Source organism: Amblyomma maculatum, chromosome 1 (genome assembly GCF_055883805.1).
Source record: "Amblyomma maculatum isolate TAMU_Amacu chromosome 1, ASM5588380v1, whole genome shotgun sequence".
In the NCBI taxonomy this organism is placed as follows: Eukaryota; Metazoa; Arthropoda; class Arachnida; order Ixodida; family Ixodidae; genus Amblyomma; species Amblyomma maculatum.
Genome location: NC_139344.1, coordinates 276,971,056 through 276,984,620, shown reverse-complemented (window position 1 = coordinate 276,984,620; position 13,565 = coordinate 276,971,056). Strand labels below are relative to the sequence as shown.

Here is a 13,565-nt window from a genome sequence, read left to right as displayed (position 1 = left end):
TATTTAGATATTTTAACACACTGCAGCCCCAGTAGGGTTATAGCAGGAGTGGGAATATGATACAGTTCAAGACCATAAACAAATGCAGCAAAAAGATATACAGCAAAGAAACAAAAAAGGTTAATGACGATGATCTTGAAGCACAGACAAATTCTTTTAATAAAAGAAAACTATTTTCGACTGGTAGTGAAATCCAAAATTCAATCGTTTGTGGAAAAAAAAACTTTGAAAGTGTTTGTGCGCACATAAAAAGGTGTAACGTTAAGCGCATGATATCTCCTGCTAAGAGATAATTTAACGAAGGTGATTATGCGCTACTAGAGAGGCAACAGGACGAGTTAATAATGACATGAAAATTTTTAAAGAGTTGACGTATCGTTCTTCAGCAAGAGACGTTAGGTTATGTGAAGACATGGCTGACGATGGCGAAAACTGAGTCATAACGGCGATAGACAAACTTAATTGATTTCTTTTAGACGCGTCCTCAGCTCTATTTCGAGTTGCTTGTACGAATTCAAGATGATGCTAGTATAGTCAAGTATGGGGCAGATAATTGTCTTATGCAATAGCAATTTGGTGTCGCGTAGAGAATTAGACAGAGTACGGCGTAAATAGCCTAGCTCTTGTAGAGCTTTGGTCGCAATAGGATTGATGTTCTTCGACCAGGACAAGTTAGTGGCGAAAATGAGACCAGGGTACCTATGTCCAAAAACGCGTTGAAGGTGGTTATCATTAAATTCGTGGCTGAAAAAAAAAAAACGGACACGTTTTATTAGTGAAGGGCACCACTACGGTTTTACAAATGTTAATCTTTATTTAATAAATTTACAGGTTAATAATTTAATGAACAAATTAACAAATGATTCATTGAGTCAAAGATGATCGATGAATACACAGTCGTCAGCATGCATTCGAAGTTTAGAGGAAATCTCGCAAGGTAGGTCGTTAATATAAAGCAAGAAGAGGAGAGGTTCCAGGACCGACCCTGATGACACATGGCCTGGTGACACAGAATGGTCAGACAAAAAACTTGCGATCCCGTCCATCAAATTAGAGTTGTTGAGAATGGTATTCAGTTTTGATAGTAGTTTTGAATGAAGTACGGTGTAAAAAGCCTTGGGAAAATTTATGAATACAGCGTCAATTTGAAATCTTTTTTTAATGGCGCAAGGGCTTCTCAGGCCAAAGAGCGCCGATTTGAAATCTTTTACTCAGGTTATAAGCTATATCATGAGTGAACTCGGGTAGTTGCGTTGTTGTGCTAAATCCGCGTCTCAATACCTGCTGAGTATTAGAAAGAATGGAATTTGACTACAGAAATTGCATATTTTGTATATTATGTGCTCTAGTATTTTGCATAAATAAGAAGTTAGAGATATTGGCCGGTAGTAAGAAAAATGTTGCTTATTTCCTGACTTACGCAACGGAATAACCTTGTCCATCTTCCATGATGGAGGAACCATGTCGGAGGCTAGTGATTTGTTGAAGATTAAGGTAACCTGAAGTCCATAAGGCATACCGAACAAGAGTTAAGTTGAAGATATCATCAGGTCATTCACTTTTCGTTGTATCAACGTTTAGTATGAGATTGAAGACTCCTTGTATACTAACTGAGATTTCGTTAATAGAATGAATTGGATGAGAGGTCGAAATGGAAGGAACCACATGGTTATCACAAGTTAAGGCTGATTTAAAGAAAATGTTGAAGGAGTTCGAATGGCTAATGGAGCACTGGTCGTTACATTGTTCACGGAAAAGGAAGAGCTGTCACGAGGCAGAATGGAGCTCCGGAACTTATAGGGACTACTTTTTAACAAATTTGGCAGCTGCACGCTGTGAAAAAAGTCTTTAGCTGATTTGATTTTTGCATGGAATTCCTCCTTTGCCTTTCCTGAACCTAGCAATGAGTGCAGGGTTATGGGAACATTTAAGTCATCTAAGCCTGCGAACGACGTGACAGATGTAATATATCTCTGTTCATCAAAGGGATGATTGTATTCTTTCTTGTTTTCATGGGAATGAAGCGTTCGATACACGGGTTGACAATACCTTCAAAATGCGCCACCAGAAAATTCCCATCATTTGATAAGCAAAGTGTTTCAAAAGTGTCGAAGCCATCAACCAATGCATCTATAATAAAGGTGTCATCAGCATAACTGAAATCGAGAAATGAAGTAAGAACTAATGATGGCCCAGGAACAATGCACGGAAGGGAAACAAAAACATTGCCTTGCGATCGGAAATGTTATGTACCTTTTCAGAACGGTAACTATTGACGATAAGGTTTGCGTTTAGAAATACCAGGTGCAAAACAGCTTTCTTCCTGCGTTTTAAGACCTGTTTAGCTACTGGAGTCCCCCCCCCCTCCACACACACACACACACACACACACACACACACACACACACACACACACACACACACACACACACACACACACACACACACACACACACACACACACACACACACACACACACACACACACACACACACACACACACACACACACACACACACACACACACACACACACACACACACACACACACACACACACACACACACACACACACACACACACACACACACACACACACACACACACACACACACACACACACACACACACACACACACACACACACACACACACACACACACACACACACACACGCACGCACGCACGCACGCACGCACGCACACACACACACACACACGCACGCACGCACGCACGCACGCACACACACACACACACACACACACACAATGAGCTAGCCAGAGTCACTGTGCTGTTTAAGTCGGCAGGCAAAGCTAAGTTTTCAAATTTTAGACTCATTTCTGTGCCGCCTGTAATATCCAAAGGATTGGAAAAAAAAAGTAATTTGTAAAAGCGTGGTATCGTTTTGCGATAACCATGATATAATATCGCCCAGCAATTTCGTTTCCGACATGGTATGTCAACAGAACTGGCCCTTCTCACACACATAAAAAATTATTATTGAAGATTTCTACGAAAGAAAATTAACACGAAGGGCTTTTTATAGATTTTTCAAAGGCGTTTAGTAGAATTAACTATGTCACCCTATTTTTTGGCTTCCGTTGTATACCTCTCGCCCTTTTAGATCATGTCTGTCAGCGAGACAACAAAGCGTTTCAATAAACGAGGAGTCATGAGCTCTATGCAATACATCTTGTGAAGTGCCTCAAGGCAGCATATTAGGACCCATTCTTTTTACAATTTATATCAGTGACATAGTCAGAATAAGCGACCAGGCATTTTTCGTAGACTACGCCGATGACACGTGCTTTTTTTTCTTCAGTCAGGGGACGTTAGCGAGGTAACACTACATTTAATAAACTTTCGAATGCGGGCAAAGTTAATTCATTGGAAATAAATACGAAAAACAAAACAACCAAGGCTGTCTTATTCCGATCTGTGCAAAAACTTTCACATTAGAGTTCGAATTTAAAATTAGGCAATGAAAAAATAGATGCAGTACTGGAAGGGAAAGCAGAAGCTAGGTATAGTATTTAATGAACATGAAATTTCGGATGCACCTATAACACATGTGCTCCGCAACTTAGCGAAGGCCTGCAAGATTCTCTGTAGACTTTTTGATTATTATTATCAACTAAATGCACTGCCATTATCATTTGCTAATGCCATCATTGTCATTATCACTAATTGCTGTGTCATTGTCATCGCGATTATCATCCTCACTGTAGACAAGGTGAATTGTGTTGAGCATTCCACGACCCAGGGCGGGGCGTAGTTGGTTAAAGCGCTCGGCTGGGGATCCAAGGGACGGAGGTTCGATTCCCGGTGGAGACAGGATTTATTTATTCCTTTCAACTATCATCCTCGCACTAGACAAGGCGAATTATGTGCGTTCCACGATCACGGGCGTGGCGTAGTTGATTAAAGTGCTCGGCTGGGGATCCTATAGGGATGGATGTTTGATTCCCGGTGAAGGCCGGATTTTTTTTTTTTCTCATGACGTTAGTTTTGGTTTGGGGTGATGGCGCCATTTGATTCACAGCTATAGGGTGACCGGACCAACGAACGCCAAGAGTATGAGTCATTAAAGGCTTTCTAATTACAAGGCAGTCCGTCGCATCGCAGGCTCACCGCATGATGGTCATAGAACTGAGCTTTTTTCAGCGTATAATATACTCCCTGTAATTCACCTACATGAATTTAATCTAAGTATTAAGTATAAAAACTCGCTGATCAAATCAAATACGTGCTTTCTCTCGCTGCGCAATCTAAGAGAGCCTTTGGAAGTTCCCTACAACATGAAAAACAATTACTTGGCTAGTCCCCTTTTCGCGTACGAATAACGGCTTCAATAGACTAAAACATTGCTTGCTGATATTTTTTAACAGACTTAACAACACATACATAGATATAAGAACAACAACTAAACCCGGACTCATTAGATATTTTAGAAGCTCAACGGTATAAAGAGACAGATTAGGGATCGGAATTCCAGCATGCAATTCAAGAAAAAGTTCCATGTAAATGCATTTGTTTATGCTTCCTGTTTTGTTTGTGAAACATGCATAAGTTGCATAGATTTTCTATGTATGCTGTATACAAGTTTGGACATATGTACCTGTGTGCTGATTTGTATCAAATCTTGAGCGTTGTGTGCATGTGCGACTGCTTACATTTTTGTACTGTAGTGCCGCAACCTATGCATAAAATGAATATTTATGATCTGTAAATCATCATCATCATCATCATCATCATCATCATCATCATCAGCCTGATTATACCCACTGCAGGGCGATGGCCTCTCCCATATTTCTCCACTTAACCCGGTTCTGTGCCAGCTGCATCCACTTGACCTCTGCGAACTTCTTAATCTCCTCCGCCCACCTAACTTTCTGCCGCCCCCTGCTACGCTTTCCTTCCCTTGGAATCCAGTTTGTTACCCTCAGCGACCATCGGTTATCCTCTCTTCGCACTACATGTCCTGCCCATGTCCATTTCTTCTTCTTAATTTCTACTAGAATGTCGGTAACTTGAGTTATTTCTCTGACCCACTCTGCACGCTTTCTATCTCTTAATGTTACCCCTACCATTTTTCGTTCCATAGCCCTCTGGGTTGTCCTCAACTTAAGTAGAACTCTCTTGGTTAGCCTCCACGTTTCAGCCCCATAGGTGAGTACAGGCAAGATGCAACTGTTGTATACTTTCCTCTTGAGCGATACCGGTAAGCTGCTAGTCATAATCTGCGAGTGCTTGCCAAATGCGCTCCATCCCAATCGTATTATTCTTGTTATTTCCTTTTCGTGGTCCGGGTCTGCGGTTACTACCTGTCCTAAGTAGACATATTCGCCTACTACTTCCAGTATTTCGCTACCTAATGTAAACTGCTGTTCCTTCCCGAGGCTGTTGAACATTACCTTAGTCTTCTGCATATTGATTTTCAAGCCTACCTTTCTACTTTTCCTGTCTAGGTCATCAATCATTATTTGCAGTTCATCCCCCGAGTTGCTTAGCAAGGCAATGTCATCAGCAAATCGCAGATTACTGAGGTATTCTCCATCTACCCTTATCCCTAACTGCTCCCATTCCAAGTCTCTGAATACTTCCTCTAAACAAGCTGTGAATAGCACTGGGGAGATTGTGTCTCCTTGCCTAACACCTCTCTTTATGGGAATTTTGTTACTTTCTTTATGCAGAACTATGGTTGCTGTGCAGCCGCTATATATATCTTCCAGCACTTTCACGTATGGCTCGTCTACCCCCTGATTTCGCAATGCCTGCATCACCGCCGAGGTTTCAACTGAGTCAAATGCTTTTTCGTAATCAATGAATGCTATGTATAAGGGCTGGTTATATTCCGAGCATTTTTCTATCACCTGATTGATGGTATGGATATGATCGATAGTAGAGTACCGTTTCCGAAACCCTGCTTGATCCTTTGCTTGATTGCAGTCTAAGGTTGTCCTGATTCTATTAGCGATTACCTTAGTAAATACCTTATACGTAACAGACAGTAAGCTGATTGGTCTGTAATTTTTAAGGTCCTTAGAGTCCCCTTTCTTGTGAATGAGGATAATGTTTGCATTCTTCCATGGTTCCGGTACCGTCGATGACATCAGGCACTGCGTATACAGGGTGGCCAGGTTTTCTAGCACGATATCCCCCCCGTCCTTCAGCAAATTTGTAGTTATCTGATCCTCTCCAGCTGATTTCCCCCTTTTCATAGTTTCTAGTGCTTTCTTGACCTCGTCCTTCGTCACTGGTGGAACGTCTGACTGTTTTTCCTTACCGCCAATCTCATTACGGTCCTGACTACTTTGGCTACTGTAGAGATCTGTATAGAACTCCTCGGCTACTTTGACTATCTTTTCCATATTAGTGATGACGTTGCCCGCCTTGTCCCTTATCGCATACATCTGGTTTTTGCCTATGCCCAACCTCCTCTTTACCGCTTTAAGGCTTCCCCCGTTCTTTACAGCATGCTCAATTTTCTCCATGTTATACCTCCTAATATCGGCCACCTTGCGCTTATTGATTAGCTTCGATATCTCGGCCAATTCAATCTGGTCTGTTGGATTGGAAGCTTTCATACTCTGGCGTTTCTTCATCAAATCTTTCGTCTCCTTAGACAGCTTACCGGTATCCTCTCTAACTATCCTACCGCCTACTTCTACCGCGCACTCAGTAATGATATCTCTGAAATTATTGTTCCCTGCCTCTAGGGTAATGTCGCCATCCTCAGTTAGAGCTGAAAACCTATTCTGTAGCGAGATCCTGAACTCTTCTGCCCTCCCCCTCACGGCTAATTCGTTGATGGGTTTCTTTCTTACTAATCTGTTGCGTTCCTTCTTCAGATTTAGGCTAATTCGGGACCTCACCATACTGTGGTCACTGCATCGCACTTTCCCGATTACCTCTACATCTTGCATAATGGCGGGGGTTGAACACATTATGAAGTCGATTTCATTTTTAGTCTCTCCGTTAGGACTTTTCCATGTCCATTTCCGGTTCTTCCGTTTGCTGAAGAAGGTATTCATGATTCGTAAGTTATTGCGCTCTGCAAACTCAACTAGTAACTCCCCCCTGCTATTCCTAGAACCAATGCCATAGTCACCTACTACCTTGTCTCCTGCCTGTTTTTTCCCTACCTTGGCATTGAAATCGCCCATTAGTACAGTATACTGCGTCTTTACTTTTCGCATTGCCGATTCTACATCTTCGTGGAAGCTTTCAACTGCCTAGTCATCATAACTACATGTAGGTGCATAGGCCTGTACAACCTTCAGTTTATACCGCTTATTAAGCCGAATTACGATGCCTGCAACTCTCTCATTAATACTATAGAATTCATCTATATTACCCGCTACATACTTATTGACAAGGAAACCTACTCCTAGTTGTCGCCTCTCTGGTAAGCCTCGATAACACAGTACATGCCCATCTTTAAGTACAGTATATGCCTCATTCGGCCTCCTAACCTCACTAAGCCCTATGACATCCCATTTCATGCCCTCTAGTTCCTCTAACAGCACTGCTAAGCTAGCTTCACTAGCTAGGGTTCTAGCATTAAACGTTGCCAGGGTCAGTTTGCAATGGCGGCCTGTCCAGCGGAGCGAGACTTTCTTAGCACCCTCTGCTGCGTCACAGGTCTGACCGCCGCCGTGGTCAGTTGTTCCGCAGCCGCTGGTGACTGAGGGCCGGGGTTTTATGGAGCTTATCATAGGTAAATAGAGCTTGTTTAATTTATTGTGTAATACTATTAGTAAAAACATTGATTATATTATGCAGTTCTCTATATTTAACTATATACTTCACCAACGATTCACTTGTGTGTGATTTGTTATCGCTGTTCGCTCCCATCAAAGGGGGCAAGGGCCACAAGCTGTGTTCATAGCAATTTTTAGTCCTTATCCTCACTTTTATTTTTATTTATTTTTTTTTTACTGGGAGGAATGCGGAATAAAGTGAATATGAATGAATGTGGATATGTGCGAGTAATTGTCGAATGCGCTCCATCCTAATGCTATTCTCCTGGTTATTTCCATTTCATGGTCCGGATCTGCAGATATTACCTGTCCTAAGTAGACATATACTGGCCTACCACTTCCAGTGCTTCGCTACCGATGTTACACTGCTGTTCCTTTCCGAGGCTGTCGAACATTGCCTTATAGTCTTCTGCATATTGATTTTCAGGCTTACCTTTCGGCTTCTCCTGTCTAGGTCATTAACCATTCTTTGCAGTTCGTCCTTTGAGCTACATAGCAAGGCAATCTCATCAGTGAATCGCAGATTACTGCGGTATTCTGCATCACCCGTGATCTTTAACTGCTCCCATTCCATGTCTCTGAATACTTCCTCTAAGCAAGATGTGAATAGCACTGGGGATATGGTGTCTCCTTGCCTAATACCTTTCTTTATTGTAATTCTATTACTTTCTGTGCGGACACTATAGATAGCTACCAGGACTTTTACATATGACTCATCCACACCCTGATAGCGCAATGCCTGCATTACTCATGAGATTAAATAAAGTTAAATTGGTTCACAGGAAGGGAAAGGCGCAGTAACTGTCACACTTGCTCTGTGGACACCCGAACCGCGCCGTAAGGGAAGGGAGGAAGGTGGGAATGAAAGTGGAAAGAGAGAAAGAGGAGCCGTAGTGGAGGGCTACGGAGTAATTTCGACCACCTGGGGATCTTTAACGTGCGCTGACATCGCACAGCACTCATGAGATTTCGACTGAGTTAAATGCTTTTCTGTAATCAATGAATGCTATGTATAGGGGTTGGTTATATTTTGAGCATTTCTCTCTCAGCTGGTTGGTAGTATATGGATATGATCGATGGTAAAATGCCCTTCCCTAAAACCTGCAGGATCCTTGGTTGATTGCAGTCTAAGGTTGTCCTGACTCTATTAGCGATTACCTTACTAAATACCTTGCACGTAACCGATAGTAAACTGATTGGTCTGTAATTTTTCAAGTTCTTAGCGTCCCCTTTCTTATGAATTAAGATAATGTTAGCGTTCTTCCAAGCTTTCAGTACCCTCAATGTCATCAGCCATTGCGTATACGTGGCCAGCTATTGTAGCACAATATCTACAGAATCCTTTAAGAACTCTGCAGTTACCTGACCCTCCTCAGCTGTTTTTCCCCTTTTCATAGCTTGTAACGCTTTCTTAACCTCGTTCTTCTATACTGGCAGAGCGTCAGATTACTCCTCTATGCTGCCAATCTTAATATTGTCCTGACTACTTCGGCTACCGTATAAGTCAGTATTAAATTCCTCGGCTAGTCTATCTTGTCCACATTAGTAATGACATTACTCGCTTTGTCATTTAGTGCATGCATCTGTTCTTTGAATATGCCTAAAGTTTCTCTTCACTGCTTTCAGGCTACTATCGTTCTTTAGAGCGTGCTGGTTTTTCTCCATATTATATTTCCTCATGTCGGACACTTACGCCTATTGATTAGTTCTGATAGCTCTCCCAGTTCTATCATGTCTTTTGGGTTAGAGGCTTTCGATCTTTGGTGTTTCAATGATCAAAATATTTCGTCAGCTTATACCATGTCACACGAACACTATCGGTACTCATTAAACTCGATCAGCCCTTAACTCAATGCAGATCGAAATTGTCACGCGGTAACTTTCAAGTGCAACCGAGTCCGAGCCTGCTTGGCTGGACGCCGTTTCCTCAAGCGCTGGCGAGTTTTTAAAAGCACATTCGAGAGCGTTCGTCTACACCCTCTTCATCGCCGAGAAAGCGAATAAATACAATAAAAGCACAAATATTAACGCAGAAATGTATTAAAAGGCACGATAGAACATTGTTAGACCACTGTGCTTGTTTATATTGCGGTATTTTTTATAATCCCGACACCACTGTGGCGCCGCCAAACGCACAAGAAGGATACTTTTTAGTGGCCATTTAAAACGCCCGTGTAGATCGGATCCTTGAATACTTCTCGAAAACCTCAATGCAGATTGAAATAAATGAAGGTCGAAAGCGTTCGCGTGACAATTTACCAATATTCTCTCTACCGCCTTTTCACGCGTTAACCAAAACGAATGGAATACCTTGCTGCGTACGATTGCACATAAGCGATCTTGAACTGACTGAAGAAACATAGAGATAAATAAATACATTGGTCATATTTACAAAAATTTATACATTTCCAACTTTCAAGAATCGTTACGCGGCTTCATCGGGTCTGAAATAGAGAGCTACATAGTACTGATTTAGGTCTCAAAGTCCACCCTTTCCATTCCATACGTCGCCGCGGGAACACCCCCCTGGCTAATCCGGTTGACCTTGTTTCTGGCCTATTAGCGATGGCCATGGAAATACTGCGCGCACGAAAAAAAAAAAAAAATGCCCGAATTCGCCCTGAAAACGAAGCTACGAAATAATACCGTATGGCACGGCATCGGATTATGCGAGTCGCGGTCTGGATGATGTCGGATCGCTTGAGGCCCAGCTGCTGCCATCCAGGCCGCGAGCTTGCAGGGCGCCTCATTTGTCCCAGAGCGCGGCGCCCTTGTCAGTGGGCTCGCTTGTTGCACGTTTGCCCAGATAAGTCTCGCCGACCGCATTGATGCCGCCGCCATTTTGACAAATTTCTGCGCTGCGTTCTGCTTCCAGTGCTGCGCGCAGCCATTGCTTGCGGCGCCACTTGCCGCCTGCGAGCGCGAATATTGAATGACTCTGTTTGGCGACAGTTGTGTGCGGCGACCGTGCATGGAGAAATTTGCGGCGAAGGAGAGAGGGCTCGTTAATTTATTATTCACAGGCGCCGGCAGCTCCAGAGGAACATACCGGAAAGTGCAGCCGGGTGCAAAAAGAGCGCGCGCTCTAACGTACCGAATGGCCGCGGTCGTTACAACTGGAGTGACGGTATGTGGATACAAGTTTGTTCGAAGCAAAATACCGTTTGTTTCGATTTCTTGAGTGAGGAGATGCAGACGCTCACGTGTTAGAAACAGCGCGGCTTTAGCTACGAACATTTTACAAAGTTGGGGGGCGCTTAAGCATCGCATTTAAGGGCATTTAAGGGCGATATCTTTAATGGCTCCCGTCCGACTCCTCTTGCGGATCCCAGTTTGCGTATATCCACTTTGCTGCTCGCTTATTCTATAATCCTCTGATTTGTGCCTCCGTTATCTAGCGCATGCTCATTAGCATACAGTCGTAAGTACCTACTTCAGCTAAAGACCACCTTATAAAGATATCTGCAAAGGCCTGATTTAGCCAAGAGGTACGGACATGCCTGCTTGGCCTAAGAGTATAAAATAGCGCGTCTTGCTCATCGCCCAAGGGTCCTGGAAGACTCGATTTCCATCTCACCCCCCCCCCCCCCCCCCCCCCCCCCCATCTGAAAGTGGAAGCCCGAGTTCACGGCTCCTGCCATGTCATGTGCTCTCGTGACGTCACACATCCCACCGTCCAATCAGTGCACGGCCAGGTCACCTGCCAACCATCACCTGTCAGAATCATGCCGGAAATTTCTCGCTCAAAGCACCGACAACGCCGCAAGAAGACCTTAAGTGTCCCCTTATTTCTTTGTTATCAGCTGTTGATTGGTGCCAGTAACAGCGAGGGCGTGACAGCTAGCCTACGAGGAGCGTAGGATTTAAAAAAAAAAAAAGCTAAATGGAGTGGAAACCAATCGCTTTATTGTCGCGACCCTCGTATTTCCAAGTAGGCCGCCGGCTCGTGTATCAAAACTTATGCTTTTTAATAATAAATACACAAAAGAAAGAATTGACGAAATACAAGTCCAGAATTTTCAGACGAGGGGACTGTGGGATACTATAAGATACTGCCATACACATGGAGATACTACCATGCATCGAGATAGTTAAAACTACCGCAGAAAACCATTGGGCTGCTTTTTTGAAAATAATTGTGAGCCAGTTGTAGAATATCCTAAAATGCTCTTACGAAAATGAACATGATAGAAATTGCCAACACCTACGATGCGTTGCGCAATTTTGCTTTTAAAATTTATCCTGCGATGACAAAGAGTAATTAGGACTGCTATAAAAACCAGTGGGTGCGAATTTTAATAATCATGCGGCAGTTGTTAAAAATTATATACTTCTATTTGCGTTTTATTTATTTCAAATACCTTAAGAGCTCTTGCGGGCATTACATAGGGGGGAGGAGGGGGTTCATCCAATAATCACAAATAGTTTACAATACAAGCAAACAAAAAGATGTAAGCAGAAATAGTTGTGCGAAAAACCATGAACAATTCATACAGGAGGCATGAGCAGGTTTTCGGAGATACATTCATGAGCTAGTGATAGAAATGGCTGACACTTACAATGTGTAGGAAGATATAACTTCTGAAGGTCGTCTCTCCAACGGTGATAAGTTGTTAAAACTGTCACAAAAAGAGAAAACAGGGTTTTTTAAAAATAAAAATATAAAAACAGCAAGCCTGTCGAGGAAGGATATAGGTAATATTGTCTGTTATAATTCAGTTATAAAACATGTGAAAATAATTACATAAGTAAGATATTTCTAAGAATTTGTTCAAAATATCTTGGAATGAATTTTTGCGAAGTAAATTCCCTCGCTTTATTTGCATAGACCGAAGACTAGGCTTAGGTAACCTGATATATGTGGTTGTCTGCTGCGATGGGATAATATAAAGTTTCCATTTGTATTTATATTCTCATTTGTCAATGGCTCAAACAGTGCCACGCTCCCTCTGTTTTCACGACTGGCCAGTCGGAGTGGTGGATGATAGGAATGGAGTCGGAATCAGAGGCAGTTTAGGTGTATTTAGGCCGCGTTGTTCGAAAAAAAATACGTTACCTTGAGTTATTCGTCAAGTCTGCAGCGCTTCCTGGAGGCTGAAAAAAAAAAAAAATTAGAAGTGAGCAGGCTGTTGCAAAGAGTAAATTCCTCAAGAGCGGGGGAAAAAAAAGACGCAACTTTTTGACAGCGTCCGAAGAAAGCTGTGATTAGGAAATGCAAGTGACACCTTGTTGACGTAGCTGAACCAGGCGGGAAGACACAAAGTTCTGACGTTAACAGAGCAGGCGAACCTATCCGCTGCTATCACAATGTCGCAGCTGGAGAGTGCCAGACGTGAATAAACATCTGCACATCCATCATAGTCGTGGCGTACAGTGCTTCGTCAACCCAAATGCCTCCCTTTATAAAGGTGAAAGAATTTCTTGTTTCATTCTTCGTGTGACCAGGAAGTGTGAGCAGAAAGTCTAACCAGAAATTCGCCGGACACTGTAACCATGACCATAACTAACAGTGGGTTTGCATATGACTGTGACAACAGTGAGTTTGCATATGACTGTGACTAACCAGGGTTACGAGTGGCTAACCGTGACTATGACTATGGCTAATCATGATTATAACTAATCAAATCATATATTATCATGAATAATTAGTCATAGTGATGGTTATACACTAGGATAGTTATAGTCATGGTTAATTATAGTCATAGTCATGGTTACAGTGTCTGACGTCATAACAGGTCAATGTAGATGGCGTCACTGCATGTCCACACGTCTAGACACGCCATCGTTGGCACAATTATGTG

At 42.7% G+C, this 13,565-nt stretch overlaps 1 protein-coding gene across 3 annotated transcripts in view; it reads right to left on the bottom strand.

Moving 5' to 3' along the window:
* LOC146206610 (uncharacterized) overlaps positions 1–12,854 on the bottom strand; it is a 238,893-nt gene extending 226,039 nt beyond the window's left edge. For 2 of the 3 annotated variants that reach the window (XR_014704469.1, XR_014704468.1), the window contains exons 1-2: positions 12,821–12,854; positions 12,324–12,383 (exon numbers count right to left, since the gene is read on the bottom strand). The gene's annotated coding sequence lies outside the window, so the exon portion shown is untranslated. Of the gene's footprint in view, positions 1–12,323; positions 12,386–12,820 lie in introns of those variants that run through there. The other variant, XR_014704470.1, reaches the window with a different exon arrangement.
* Positions 12,855–13,565: the final 711 nt, after the last annotated feature.